Source organism: Rhinolophus sinicus, linkage group LG06 (assembly GCF_036562045.2).
Source record: "Rhinolophus sinicus isolate RSC01 linkage group LG06, ASM3656204v1, whole genome shotgun sequence".
Taxonomy (NCBI): domain Eukaryota; kingdom Metazoa; phylum Chordata; class Mammalia; order Chiroptera; family Rhinolophidae; genus Rhinolophus; species Rhinolophus sinicus.
The window spans coordinates 15,076,625-15,090,784 of NC_133756.1; the positions used below are offsets into that span (position 1 = coordinate 15,076,625).

The 14,160-nt window shown below is 41.5% G+C and overlaps 1 pseudogene; it reads right to left on the reverse strand.

The window, feature by feature from the left end:
• Positions 1-12,176: 12,176 nt before the first annotated feature.
• LOC109457845 (spermine synthase) lies at positions 12,177-14,075 on the reverse strand (annotated as a pseudogene).
• Between the last annotated feature and the right edge of the window lie 85 nt (positions 14,076-14,160).

Below are 14,160 nucleotides of genomic sequence, written 5' to 3' on the forward strand. Positions count from 1 at the left end.
GCTTTTTAAGATGAAGTCAGCTCTGTCTGCACAGTCCTATTTGCCAGGATGGCTTTCCTGGGGCCTTCCCAGAGCAACCTCACCACCAGCTCACCTGCCCCTACCCCAAGGCCAACAAGTATGTGTGTGTGTGGGGGGGAGTGGGAGATGTGGTGCCCCAGGCACTCTGTATGTAGCACCACACCTGGACCAGCCTGCCAGACTCCCTGTGCATCCCCAAACTCCCTTGCTCCATGTCTCCCAGGCAACCAGACTGTTGCAGCTCTTGGAAGATGGAGCAACACAAGTGGGCAGGGTGGAAAAGGGGCTCCATCTCCTTCTCTAATAGGTGTTACCTTAGATCCAAAGTCAGAATGTAATAGAGAAAGTGGAGACAGAAAGACCATGCCTGAATCTTCTCTGAGGAAATGTGAGCATCAGAGGGCCCAAGGGATCAAACTGGCACACCATCTTGAGGTTTTGAGGGATAAGATCAATGGAACCAGCCTAACTCCTCTGAGTGTTGTGATCTGCCACTTTTCTGAGGGACTCAGAATACCTCAGGTGTCTGTGTCATAACCAGATAGCTGACAACCACCAGATTCTTTCAGCAGCCTTGCAGGGAGAGAGAGCAGTGAAGGTGACTTTTGGAAAGATTAAAGGTTGGGTGTTGTGCCTCTCCCACCACCCACTCCACCCCGTTTCCCAGGGTTTGTTTCCCCTGGGGTCAAAGCAATTAGAGAACCTCAACATCAAGCCCTTAAGACATTTCTAACATACACAAAGTCTTCAGAGAGCACTCACTTATGTAGAATATCTGCAGAACTCCTACAAGTCAGTAACATAAGCAATCCAGAATTGGCACTTCATAAAAAAGGATATGCAAGTCAGCAATAAACATATGGCAAGGTGAGGGAGGCCCAAGGTGGGGGCCTGACCCTGAAAAATGTCCCTGGGGCTCATTGCTGGTTGTGTCTGCACCCACAGCTCTACTGGGCCAGGTTTTTCACCCACAGCTCTTCACAAGGAAGCCTCTTCTCCTAGTAAGACCACAAAGCCTGGGAACAAGAGTCAGAAAAATGGTAGACTGGTAGACTTGCTGTAACTATGTTTCAGGGCAAAGAGCCCAGTCTGGGTTGGCTGTGTTTTTTGCCAATTCCTTTCTCCCTTTGGGCTTTATCTTCCTTGTTTATCTAAGAAGGAGTGGGACTGGAGCAGAGGTGGTACCTGGTTTTCAACCCATGGATTCAATGTAATCTGGGCAGCTCTCTCTCTCTCTCTCTCTCTCTCTCTCTGTCTCTCTCTGGCTTCTCTTGAAAAACCAGGTGAGTGGGCAGCAATGGGCTCACATTTCCACATTAAAACAATTGCCTAGAATTGAATAGGAGGCAGCATCCTATTGACTGGACCATAACCCTTGCCCAAGGAGTAACCCTGATGGCCCCCTCAGGATAGAAGTAGGGAGGTGACAATGCTATGTATTCATCCCATAGATTCCTCTTCCTGGACATTATCCAGGCTTCTTGTGGTTAGTTTGGGACAATCGGACAGAGTTTTATGAATTTTTCTTGCATTCTTCCATTTGTGTGATTGGTTACTGAAAACCTCTGAGAAGGCAGACTTGCAAGAGGGAAGCAGCCCAGATCCCCAAGTCACCATTGCAGGGCACCTGCCAAGGAAAGCGCTCTGGCTCCTCTTGGCCTGGGATAAGCAAGAAACAAAGATTTGTTGTGTTACGTCAGTGATATTCAGGGGTTATATTTTACCCCAGTATAGCCTATCCTATCCTGACTAATGAAATGGGTAATAAGAGCAAATATTTATTGAGTGCATCATATATTGAGTTGGCATTGGACTAAATAGTTTACATTCTGTATCTTAGTCTTCATAATAATTCTGCCAAATAAGTAAATAAGTACTATTATTTTACCCCTTTGAGGGATGAGGTTTAGAGAGGTTAAGTAGGTATTCGTAGTGATAGTGCTAGGCTGATTCCAAATCCTTCACTGTTTTCCTTTCTATTCTATAGTGCTTCTCTGAGCCTGTCTCTACCTGAAAAAGAGATAGTGGTACTGGGTTGTGATAATATTCCTTGGCTCTTTGTCTTCTTGAGGGAAAGTATTCAGTTGAGAGACAGCGTTTTGTGCAGGTATAGGGTAGTAAGAAGCTTATTAGTAAAGGCAGATACACTCCCAGCTGTGGAGCGGACCAATCCCAAGCGGGGAAAAGGCCTCTCCTTACATTGTATGAAGGTTTTTAATTCTATGGGTAGAATTGCCTCTCCCTCTCCCTTCACTTTATCTCTTCCTCTCCTGCTGAGGTGCCCAGGCCTCCCTTTTAGTTCTCATGGCAGTTTCTGTCCATTTTTTCTTTTTAGGATTTGTTTGAGAAGCTCACTAAAATGGTCCTGATGAGCAGGATGTATATTCTGATAAGCGGGATGTGCTCCTCCCTTCTCTGGCTTCTAACAACACATCCCTTTGATTTAGGGGTATGTGTAAGCCTGGAATCCTACTGGGTTAATAAGGCATTGGCCCTACGTGAGGGCAGCTGCAAGGGGTCTTGACCCAAGTAGGAGCGGCAGCAAGAGGCTTTCTAACCGGGGCTGGGTCTCTCCTTCTCCTGTTCATTTCTATCTCTCCATCTACCCTATCAGTAGTAGCCTCAACTTTAAAGTTCAGATAATAATTGTAGAAAGGGAAAGTTTGGACCAATTTAAAATTATTTGACTCAGTTTACAGTTACCTGGAGTAATTTGCAATGGTCTAATCCTTTCGAACCAGTCTGCAGCAGTTTAATATGTAGCATCGGTTTGAGCTAGATCTGCTGGTATAGACAATCTGGAGTGACTTTGAAACTTTAATGGAGATTTTATTGGCTGTTAGAGATAGATATTAATCATTATGCTAATAAAATATAGTTTTATTCTTAGGTTACAAAGCTATTTAGTCAGGAATGATGAACTTGTCTCCAAAATTATTCAGGCAACTTTAACATTACTCACAGACAAAAGACAAGACACAAAGGAAAGAGGGAGTGTGCGGTAGACTCCTAAATCATATGACATAGAGTTAGGTATCAAAAGTAGTGAGTAAGAAAGTTCAAATCTATCCACTCGACAGGAGTGGGCAGCCATTCTATCAGCTTTGGCCCCATGTTTCTGGTTTCACATCAGGGGCAGGCAACCAACCAAGGAACCACAGGACCTAGAAAAAAAGCCATACTGTAAGTACTGCTCTAAAGTACCCCTAACAAGATCCTGTCCAAAAATGGGAGGGGGTCGTGTTGACTGTCAGTACTCTGTGACATTTTCTGCTCCCTCTCATATGCCCCCTACTCTCTGAGTTTTGGCCCACGTTCTCGTCTCACCTGCTTTGTCATGCACTGTTTTCCTATATACTGCCTGCTCTGGCTTCAGTAGCCTTATTGGCAAAGTGGACATCAGATCTCTTCTCTGATGGCCTCATATTAATGGAGTGATATAAACGATGTGAAAGGCCTTTGAAAAATGTAGTAAGTTAAATACATGGGGATACTGACTTCTCCTACTTGACCCACTCCTGCCTCAGATCCGTTCTCCTAGATCCCAACCCCATAACTCAATCCTAGCTCTTTGATCAATCTTTGCCAACTGAGGGGCATAACTAACTACATGTTATCAAAAGAAATAGGGACTGATATTACAGCCCCATTTCTGCTCTTTGTTATTTCCCATGATCACTCTTCAACTAGAATCTGGGACCATGTCCCTGGTTGGTGGGGACTACTGACTTGCCCCAAAGGGAGGGGTCTGTATGTTTCACAATGGGCATTATGTCATGGGATGATGACATAATCCCATGATTATGGGTAGCACGTGAGACGATTGTTGGAAACATCGGAACTTATGTTGGTACTTATTTTCATTAGTTGAGCAGTAACATTTTGGAAAAATGGCAAGAAAGCTACCTCGAATTTCCCCATTTCAACTTCAGCCTCCAACTTGTCCTATTCCTCCACGATCTCATTTTCTAAGCCACCTCCCTGATCTGGTTCCTCACTCTTCTGTCCCTAAGCCTGCTCCCCAGCACCACTCACCTCTTTCAGCTTTCTGCCATACCGGTTTCCCCCCTCTGACTAGTAGTGACAACTCTTTCTACCCTACCTTAAGGATTTCCCTACCCAGCTCTTCCTCTGTTCCTTCCAGACCATCCCATTGCCGCCCTCTTCATCGTGGTCCTCTTTCCTGTTGTCCCGACTCCTTGCCCCTACTCCTTGCCCCTACTCCTCCTCCTAGCCCCTCTTTCTAGTCACTTGGACCCTGTTCCTCACCAATACTCCAGCCACCCTCAACCAGATCTGGTGATTCACAGATATCATCCTGGACAGGTTTCCCTACTAGTGGGACAGTTCTGCTGTGGTTCAGAACTTCCAGGACTGTGGATTGCCAGCAGCCTGACCTTGTGGACATAGGGCATTCGAGATGAGGGCCTACCAACACTCAGCTTGGAGGGTAAGCTCAGCTACTTACAGGACCCCCTTTTCCATGACAGTGTTTTCAGCCATGACCAGATCCTGGTCATCTGTGTTACTATTATCTGTATTTTGCCTGCATCCTCATCTTATCAGTCCTCTTCAGATGTGAGACACAACTTTAAGTTCTTTTATAGAGTCTGTTCCTCTCCTCTCCTGCCTGGTCAGTCACCCTGCATAATCCTCTATATTTGTAATTGGCTTTTTCATGGCACACGGTTTGTGACCACAGAGCAAACAGCAACACTGGTGACAGAGAAAGTGGAGAAGAGCAAAGGATGGAAAGCATCTAATCTGATCTCTAGGAGGGTAAATCCAATTAATCTATCTTGAGTTAAAGTGAGTAGAAGCATGGGTGTCCCCTGAGAATTTACACACAGGACACAAGGCCCTACTATTAATAAAGACTCAAGGTTTTTTTAAGTCTGGTTCCTCTAAAACTTCATTTTTTCTGCATCCTAGGATTCTAGAACCTTGCCATTTTAGAACTTTCTGTCCTTGAGAAATGCCTCCCACAGGAAGAGGGAGGGGGCCCTCCATTGTGTTCTCATCACAGCTCTGAAGGTTGAGCCTCTCTCTCAATCTGCTGCCTGTACCCCAGAATGTGGCAGGTAGCAGAGTCTAAAAGGCAAGGACATGTCTAGTTTCAACCCAGACGGTAACATAAGAAGAACAGATGATATTAGCATATATATGTTAAAGTGCTCTCGCTCTTCTCAAACTGATACATAAATTCAGTGCAATCCAGTAACAATTCTAAGGTATAGTTTAGGGTAACTTGACAAGCTAATTATAATTTATATGGAAAGGGAAAGTTCCAGAATAGCTGAGACTCTCTAAAGAACTGGTAGAAACAATTTCCCTACTAAATATCAGGACTTCTCACAAAAATTACAGTAACTAACATAATGTAGTAATAGTGTAAGCATAGACAAATAGACAAATGGCATAAAAAAGAGTCCAGAAACAGACTCACACATATGTGGACATTTGCTTTAAGACAAAAGTAGCATAATAAAACAGTGGGGATAGGACTATCGTTTTGACAAATCAGTTCTGTCAATTGGATATGCATACGAAAAAAATATCCACCTAGAGTTCTAGATCACACTACTCTAAAAATAAATTTCAGGTAAAACAGAGCTAAATGTGAAAGGGTAAAAACAAGAAATCTTCTAGAATGGCTTTCGTCATGCATGGCTATTGTGCTGTTAAGTGTAAAATTAACACTGGATTTTAAATATTATTTTTAAAATCTCAATTTTTATATTGAAATGCTGAAATAATAATTTGGATATATTGGGTTAAAGAAAACATTTTAAATATTAATTTTATCTGTTTCTTTTCGCTCTTTTACGTTGATACCAGAAAATTTTAAATTACATATATATGTAGCTTTCTTCATATTTTTTTCTTAAAGAGCACTGATTTAGGAGGTAATATGAGAAAACATCTTCACACATCAAGTTAGGAAAAAATGTCTTAATAGGTATTTAGAATGCACTAACCATAACGGGAAAGACTGATACATTTGATCACAATTAAAATTTATAAAGGGACTCTTAAGTGTCCTTTAAGTTATCAAAAGACACCATTAAGATACTAAAAAGACAAGCCATAGCAGGAAAATAAATTTGCAGCACATACAACTCTAAAAGGGCCAATAACAATATATAAAGAACTTCAACAAACTGGTCCAAAAAATACAAACAATCCAAAAATAGAAAAAGGTTTGGAGAAGGTATCACAAAAGAGGCTATCCAAATGACCAATAAATATGCAAAATAAAAGCTGGTCAACCTTACTAGTCAATAGGAAAATGCATATTAAAACCATAATGAGTTGCCACTACATACCCACCAGATGGCTATAATTAAACAGACTGACAATGTGCCATGTTGGCTAAAATGTGAAGCAACAAGAACCCTAGTGGTAGAGTCCATCAGCTGCACCCCTTTGGAAAGCAGCTAGGTATCATCTACTAACAGTGAGCCATAGGCATTCCCTATAAGCCAGCAATTCCACTCCTAAGTATATATCCAGCCAAGTGTTTGCACATGTGCACTGAGACATCTACAAAAATGTTCATGCAGCGTGATTTGTAATAGTCCTTCCTGAAACAACCCAGTGTCCATCAGTAGTAGAATGCATAAATCAATTGTGGTTTGGTCAGAAAAGGGAACACTACACAGTAATGAAAAGTAATGAAACTGCAGCTCTATGCAACAGCACAGATGAATTTCTTTTCTTTTTTTATTATTAAAGTTTATTGTGGTGACAATTGTTAGTAAAGTTACATAGATTTCATTCAGGTGTACAATTCTGTAATACATCATCTGTATATCACATTGTGTGTTCACCACTGAGTCAGTTCTCCTTCCATCACCATATATTTGATCCCCTTTACCCTCATCTACCACCCCCCCCTTACCCTCTGGTAACCACTAAACTATTGTCTGTGTCTATGAGTTTCATTTCTTCATTAGTTTTTCTTGTTCTTTTGTTATTGTCAGTTTTACATACCACATATCAGTGAAATCATATGATTCTTGGCTTCTTCTGTCTGACTTGTTTCACTTAGCATTATAATCTCAAGATCTATCCATGTTGTCACAGATGGCACTATTTCATATTTTCTTATGGCAAAATAGTATTCCATTGTGTATATATACAACTTCTTTATCCAATCATCTATCGAAGGATACTTTGGTTGTTTCCATTCTTGGCTACTGTAAATAAAGCTGCAGTGAACATCGGAGCACATATATCTTTATGGATAAATATTTTCAGATTTTTTGGGTAGATACCAAATAGAAGGATTGCTGGGTCATATGGTAATTTGATTTTTATTTTTTTGAGGAACCTCCACGCTGCCTTCCATAGCAGCTGCACCAATCTGCATTCCCACCAGCAGTGCATGAGGTTCCTTTTTCTCCATAGCCTCTCCAACACTTGTTATTATTTGTCTTGATGATAGCCATTCTGGCTGGGGTGAGGTGATAGATCATTGTGGTTTTTATTTGCATTTCTCTGATGATTGGTGATGTTGAGCATTTTTTCACGTCTATTGGCCATTTGCATGTCCTCTTTGGAGAACTGTCTATTCAAGTCCTCTGCCCATTTTTTAATTGGATTGTTTGTTTTTGTTGTTGTTGTTGAGTTATATGAGTTCCTTATATATTTTAGAATTAGCCTCTTATCGGAGGCATTGTTTGCAAAAAATCTTCTCCCATTAGGTTGGTTGCCTCTTTATTTTGTTGACACAGATGAATTTCACAAACATAATGTTGAGGAAAAGAAGTCAAACACAAAAGCATGCATACTATTGATGCCATTTATAGAAAGTGAAATAACAGTTAAAGGATAATTTTGGTGTTAGAATACTGAGTACCTTTGAGGACAAAGGAGGAGGCAATGTTTGGGAAGGGGCATGAGAGAGGCTTCTAGAGTGCGGTCAGTGTTCTATCTTGGCTTGTGTGATGAAAAAAATATGTACAGTGTGATAAATCAGTGTGAACTATACAGTTTGGAGGAAAGCTCTTTTCTGTATATGTGTGATATTTCACCATAAAAAGATTTTGTTTTGTGTTTTAAATGTGAGTGCTTAACAAGACCCCCTAACTTGGAACTGTGAGTTCTGATAAGTTGCCATGTCAGGGGGAAGATGCAAGGGTCTCCCCTGAAGAACCCAGCAGCTCTCCCCTTTTTCCATCCTTCCCCATCTGCAAAATGTAGAGAGGATAATATGGCTTTTCTCTATTATTCGTTACTAATGGTGAACTGATATTGCCAAACATTAAACCAACCATGCATCTCTTTGACAAACCTCATTTCGTCATGATGTATTACTCTATTTATATACTTAAGTACTTATATTCTTAAGTATTATTTTCTAAATACTTAAGAATTTTTGCATCTGTGTTCATGAAGGATACTTATTTTTAGTTTTCCTTTTTGTAATAATTTGTCAGATTTTAGCATCAATGTAATGCTGACCTCATAAAATGAGTTGGGAAATGTTCCCTCCACTTGTTTTCTGAAAGAATTTGTGTTAAGATTGGTATTTTCTTCACTATCTGTTTGACAGAGTAACCAGAAGAGCCATCAGGGCCTGGAGGTTATATATTGGAGAATATTTTTCGATCAAAAATTCAACTTTTAAATGGATATAAAGCATTGCAGATTTCCCCTTTTTTGTCAGTTCTGGAATTTTATATCTTCACAGAAATTATCATTTTGTCTAGATTGTCAAATTTATTGACAAAAGTCATTTTAACATTTCCTTATCACCTGCTTAACGTCTGTATAATGTGCAGCAATGCCCCACTTTTATTCATTACATTGGTTCTGTTCTCCCTGTCTCTGTCTCTGTCTCTCTCTTTTTTCTTGATTAGTCTAGCTAGAAGTTTATCCATGTTGTTGATATGTTCAGCAAACCAGGTTTGGCTTTATTAATTTTATCTATTGCTTGCTTATTTTTCATGTGATTGATTTCTACTCTTGATTCTTTCTACTTATAATTTTTATTAAAGTTTGTCCTTTTTCTAGCTTCCTGAGGTAGAAGCCTAGTCCATCAATACTGTACTTTGGATCTAATACCAGTATTTAAAGCTATAAATTTCCTTTCTCCTCTTTTCTTCTTCCTGCTCCTTTCGTTTATTGCACCACAAATTCTCAGCTGCCTCACACTTCCTCAATCTGTGTCTCCCCAACCACACAATGTTACCACACTCAGCTTGGGTTCCCATTTCCTTATTTCAGAAAGTGTCTCCAAGTATAAATTTAGGGCAATTGAAGGGATTATCTCCCTTGTTTCCCTTCTCTCAAGAAACCACAGGCCACTGCTGCTTGTTATCCGATGTCTGAAAACAGTTGTTTCATGTATTTTTTGTCCAGCTGTTTGCAGCAGGAGGTCAAGCCCAGTCCCAGTTACTCTATCGTAGCTAAAAGTCTTGTGCTTTTTCCCCCCCATAGGAGCAGATGTGTTTTAATCAATTCATCCAGTAAATATTTTGGAGGCTCCAGACACCATGCACTGAAGAACAAGCACTTTTGGTGGCCATAATGGAGGGAATGGACTCAGGCAGAAGGCAGACAGGTGTTGGGCCAGAGACCTGAAAGGCACTGGGTACTCTGACTCAGGTGGCTTGAGCTGGAGCTACAGCCTCTGAAGCCTCAAATTTGTTCAAGATCCATTTTCTGCCTCCAGGAGGGTCTTGCTGCCTGCCCTACTCATGGCTCATGAGGGTGGTCCCTGGTATTTCTGGTGGGAGTGTTTCAGTCCCTCCCCCGGAGAGTGATGCCCACATATACGCTTTTAATGAACACCTGTTTATAGGCTGCAAACTCCATGAGGGCAGGACACTGCTTATCTTGTTCAGTGGTACCCTCAGCACCAGCTGCAGTGCCTGGCCTAGAAAAGTTGGCTGGTTCATGTGCAGTGAACACAGAATTAACCTACTTGCCCCTGCCCTCCAGCAAAAACAGAGGGCACTATGGCAGCAAAGTTATTATGACAAAGGTGGCAAATCTGCCAGGGGAAAAATTATGGCTTATTACAGAGTCATAGGAAATCTTTTTCAGATTATCTGCACTGGGAGAGAGGACTGGTGTGCCTAACTGTGTAGACAGGGATTCTAGCTGACCTTGGTCCTGACGCTCACTAGGCTTTGGGTCCCTTAGGGGGTGGGGTGGGCTGTGACTTACCTTGTCTCGGGCCTCCTAGGACAGACTCAGCCTAGAAGTCGTGTGTTTTTTTTCCCACCCTATATTTTGCCTCCCCGTTCTTCTTATCCAAATAGACATTAACTCTATACCACGTACAATTGGTCTTGTACTATATAGAGTTGGTCTGTTCGTAGTTTTAATTAATAGTATTGTATTATAAACTTTAGCCTCAACATAATTTTTACAGGTCTGTCCATATTGCTGTAGTACATCTAGTTTGTGGTTCTAATTACTGCAGAGTTGTCATGCCAGCAATGCATATCTGCTTATTTATTAAGATAATTGGCATGTTATAAAATAGTAGTAATTATCTTCCTCATAAAAGTTTCATGCATTCCTTGTTAGGTTAATTCCTAAACAGTTCAGTTGGTTGCTAATGTGAACGGTATTTTATTTTCTATTATATTTTCTAGTTGATTTCCCTGTTATCTGGGTCTCTGCATCTGATCTTAATTGAGATGTAACCTACAAATTTCAAGAAAAATCTAAAACCTCAGACACTGGATGAGAAACTGGAGCACCTGGACTATCATGTTTTTCAGCTCTTCGGTATTTCTCAATACATAGTCTCCGAGTTTAGAAGCACACTGATGGCCTGGAATTACCCAAGGTAACAGAAGCAGCCCTAGAGAATCACTGGGCTGGCTGGCCTGGGCTGGGCTGGACTATGATGTGTTTAGAGTCCATATCGGGGCTCCTGGGAAACATAAGAATGTGGAGAGAAGAGGAAGCCACAGTGATTCCAGCCCAACTTCCTTCTGAGACTTGGCCTGACCCTAGCCCTGTGTGGAGGGAGGGCTGCTGGGCCACTGAGCCCAGGCTGAAAAAAATGTCAGTTTGGCTGGAACAAATACAGTCTTGCTAGTTGTCCCAAAGCTAATAGTGTAGCTCCTTAGCAGAATGATGATTCCTCAGTCTTCGGAGGGTAGTGACAACTTCAGGAGGCTATTTGAACCTTGCTAGGAAAACGGACCCATGGTTCACAATGACAAGCAACAAAGGCACTTCCCCAGCTCAGTTCAGTGTGTGATAAAATCTGTTTGTGTTTCTGAATGTTGTAAGGGTTTATGTAATGATGTAGAAGAAAATCACAGTGCCAACTGATCACATGTAAAATCAGCCAGCATTTACCAAACACCTACATCTATCCATATTGTGCCACGTACCAGTAATACAGAGATGGACCAGATGTATTTCTTGTACTCAAGAAAATTAGATGTAGATACATTAGTCTAGTAAACTATTCTAGTAATTATAGATTTGGGGTAGAGCACAGCACAAAGAAAAACTGGAGTAGGGGCCACAGAATCCAGAAAGGTTTTTGAAAGATTACATGTGAACTCATCATAAACACTGGGTGTGTGTTCCCCAGACAGACAATGTGGGAGCCTTCAAGACCAAGGAGACATGAAGTCACTTGCCGGGCTCACACAACTGGTATGTTCAACACCATGTCACCACAGACTTAAAAACATCCTGGAAACACACTGGGTCATGAATGACTGAGTGTGCGTATGAATGAAGGACGGACGGACATAGTGGGGAAGAGCACAGGCCGTGGAGTCAGTGGTTAGGTGTTTACTAAAACCAGGATGGCTCCTTTCTTTATGCTAGGCCTACTTTGGGTTCTTTTTAAAAATAAGCTATATTATATAAGGTATCTAGAGTAATCGAATTCATAGAAAGAAAAAATAAAATGGTTGCCAGGAGCTGGGGTAGGGGAAAATGGGGACTTGTTATTTAATGGGTATGAAAAAGTTCTGGAGATTGGTCTCACAAAATGTGCACACATTTAACACTATGGAACTGTGTACTTAAGAATGGTCCAGATGGTAAATTTTTATGGGTATTTTACCACAATTAAAAATTTTAAAAATAAATTATAAAGCCCCCCCAATTACTTAGATTAGGAAAGGGTTATTCTGTCTATATTATCACAGGGGTGATATGGGCCAGAATGTCTTCTTAGATGTGAAACCTCTGCTGTTTTGTAAGACAGATACAGAGGATTTTGATTCTGGGCTTCTGCTTTAAAGTGGGAAAGGGGTTTGTTTCATTTTTTTTCTCCCTTGTAATTTTAATCAAAGCATTGCTGATTCACTCTTTTTAAATTTTTTTCTTATAAGCACCAGATTTTAATATCTAAGTCGATTTGGGGAAAAAGAAACACCATCAAAAACTTCCCTTCAGAACAAAACAATGATGTTCATTCCTCCAACAATCAAATTCAAAGTCCAACAAAACAAAAACAAGAAAAGCCCACACAGAAAAAAAGTAATAAAATCACATTCTCGGGTTTTAGCGCATTTAGCAGCCTACTCTGTGCTGTCTCACTATCCTTCAGCTGACTTTCAAAAAAAAATAGCATCCTAGCTCATCAAAATATACATTTTCCATATGCTTTTAAAAATTAACAATAATAACTGCCTGACTCATTTCAGTGTCATGTGAATGGTCAGGAAGCCTAGCTGCAGCACGCAGGGTGAGGGCATGATCTTCAAGGCTGAGCTTTTTTCCAGTGTAAAATACCCACAACTGCAAATATGGATGGACGCAGACCACTTCCTTGCAGAATTCCACAGGACAATATAGGCACCTGAGCTGCTCTTCATAGAGTGAAAGGGCTTCCGTCAAACTGGCACAGTTCCCCTGTGTAAAATATTTCCCATCCTGCTTCAGTACTCTCATTGAGAGGTCAAGATTCAGTCTGAGAAACTCCCATGTGGAATCTTCTTCCGGAGATGTGGAGATTGGAACAGCTGTCAAATCATTAATCACATAATCAAACTCTCTACCTGCTTTGGCGTACCTCTTCAGCACTGGAGCACGGTTTTCTATGAGAACCTGATAGCAGCCTCCTGTAAGATTGTCCAAGACCTCGTCCAAGAACCTGTGTTCTGCTTTCTTAAAACTCTCAATATCTTCCAAACCTAATTCAAAGTTTCTAACTGATCCTGAGGCTTCTTATTTGAATTCCTATACTTTGTCCCATTCACTAATATTGTACAGATTGTCAAAAATAGGTCATCATAAGTTTTTCTCATGTATTTCTTACATCCATCAATCACCATTTGGTCAATCTCTAGCACAGTGGCCATCTTTGGTTTCAGTTTGACTATTTCACATACTATGTCCCCCATCTTTGCCTCCCACAATCAGTACATCTTTGCCAGTGTAATTCTCCCATTGCCCATGATGGCCTGGGTATAGGCCCAATCACTCCCCACAAGATTAACAACCCCTTCAAGATGAGAATATGTCCATACTGCTTCGTACATAGAATTTTAATGTTCTGATACGGTGAATCTTCATCATATAACACTTCAGCTGTCGTACTCAACCAGAAGGCCATCAGCAGTGGGCTAGAATCTGTCAATGGCCCATCCTCAAACTATGAGTGGTAATCACCAACCAGAGCTGTCCTGACTCAATTCTTTCATTCTTTCTTCCATTTTGGTCAAAAGTCTGTCAGCGTTGGCTTGTGCGTCACCACGATAACTCTGAAGGTCCAGTAATACCAATCCATGTGGGTAAATCCTCAAGTTGGCCAAGCTGCCATTTTTGCTGATGTAGGTCACTAAACAGCCATGGTCCGTCATCCCCTGCTCCTGGAAAATGGACCGCTGGCCTTTTAGAATGGTCTCAACATCAGATTGGGCACCCAGCATGAAGTCCAGCGTGCTGTTCTGTGCTGCGGCCATAGTGAAGCAGGGCCTGGCCTGGGAAAGCAGCCGCGAGAGACCAAGGGGCCGCTGGGTGGGGCAGGCTGTGGTGGCCGTGAATGCCTAAAGTGCGAGAGGTTTCTGACTCTTTCCAAAATCTTTTTCAGGAAATGACTGGCCAAGGTGAGGTTCAATCAAGTCCATTACTGCCTGGGTTGGCCACTGGGCCCGAGGACTTTTCTGACCGTATCCAGGGGCGGGCATAGTAACCACGCTGTCC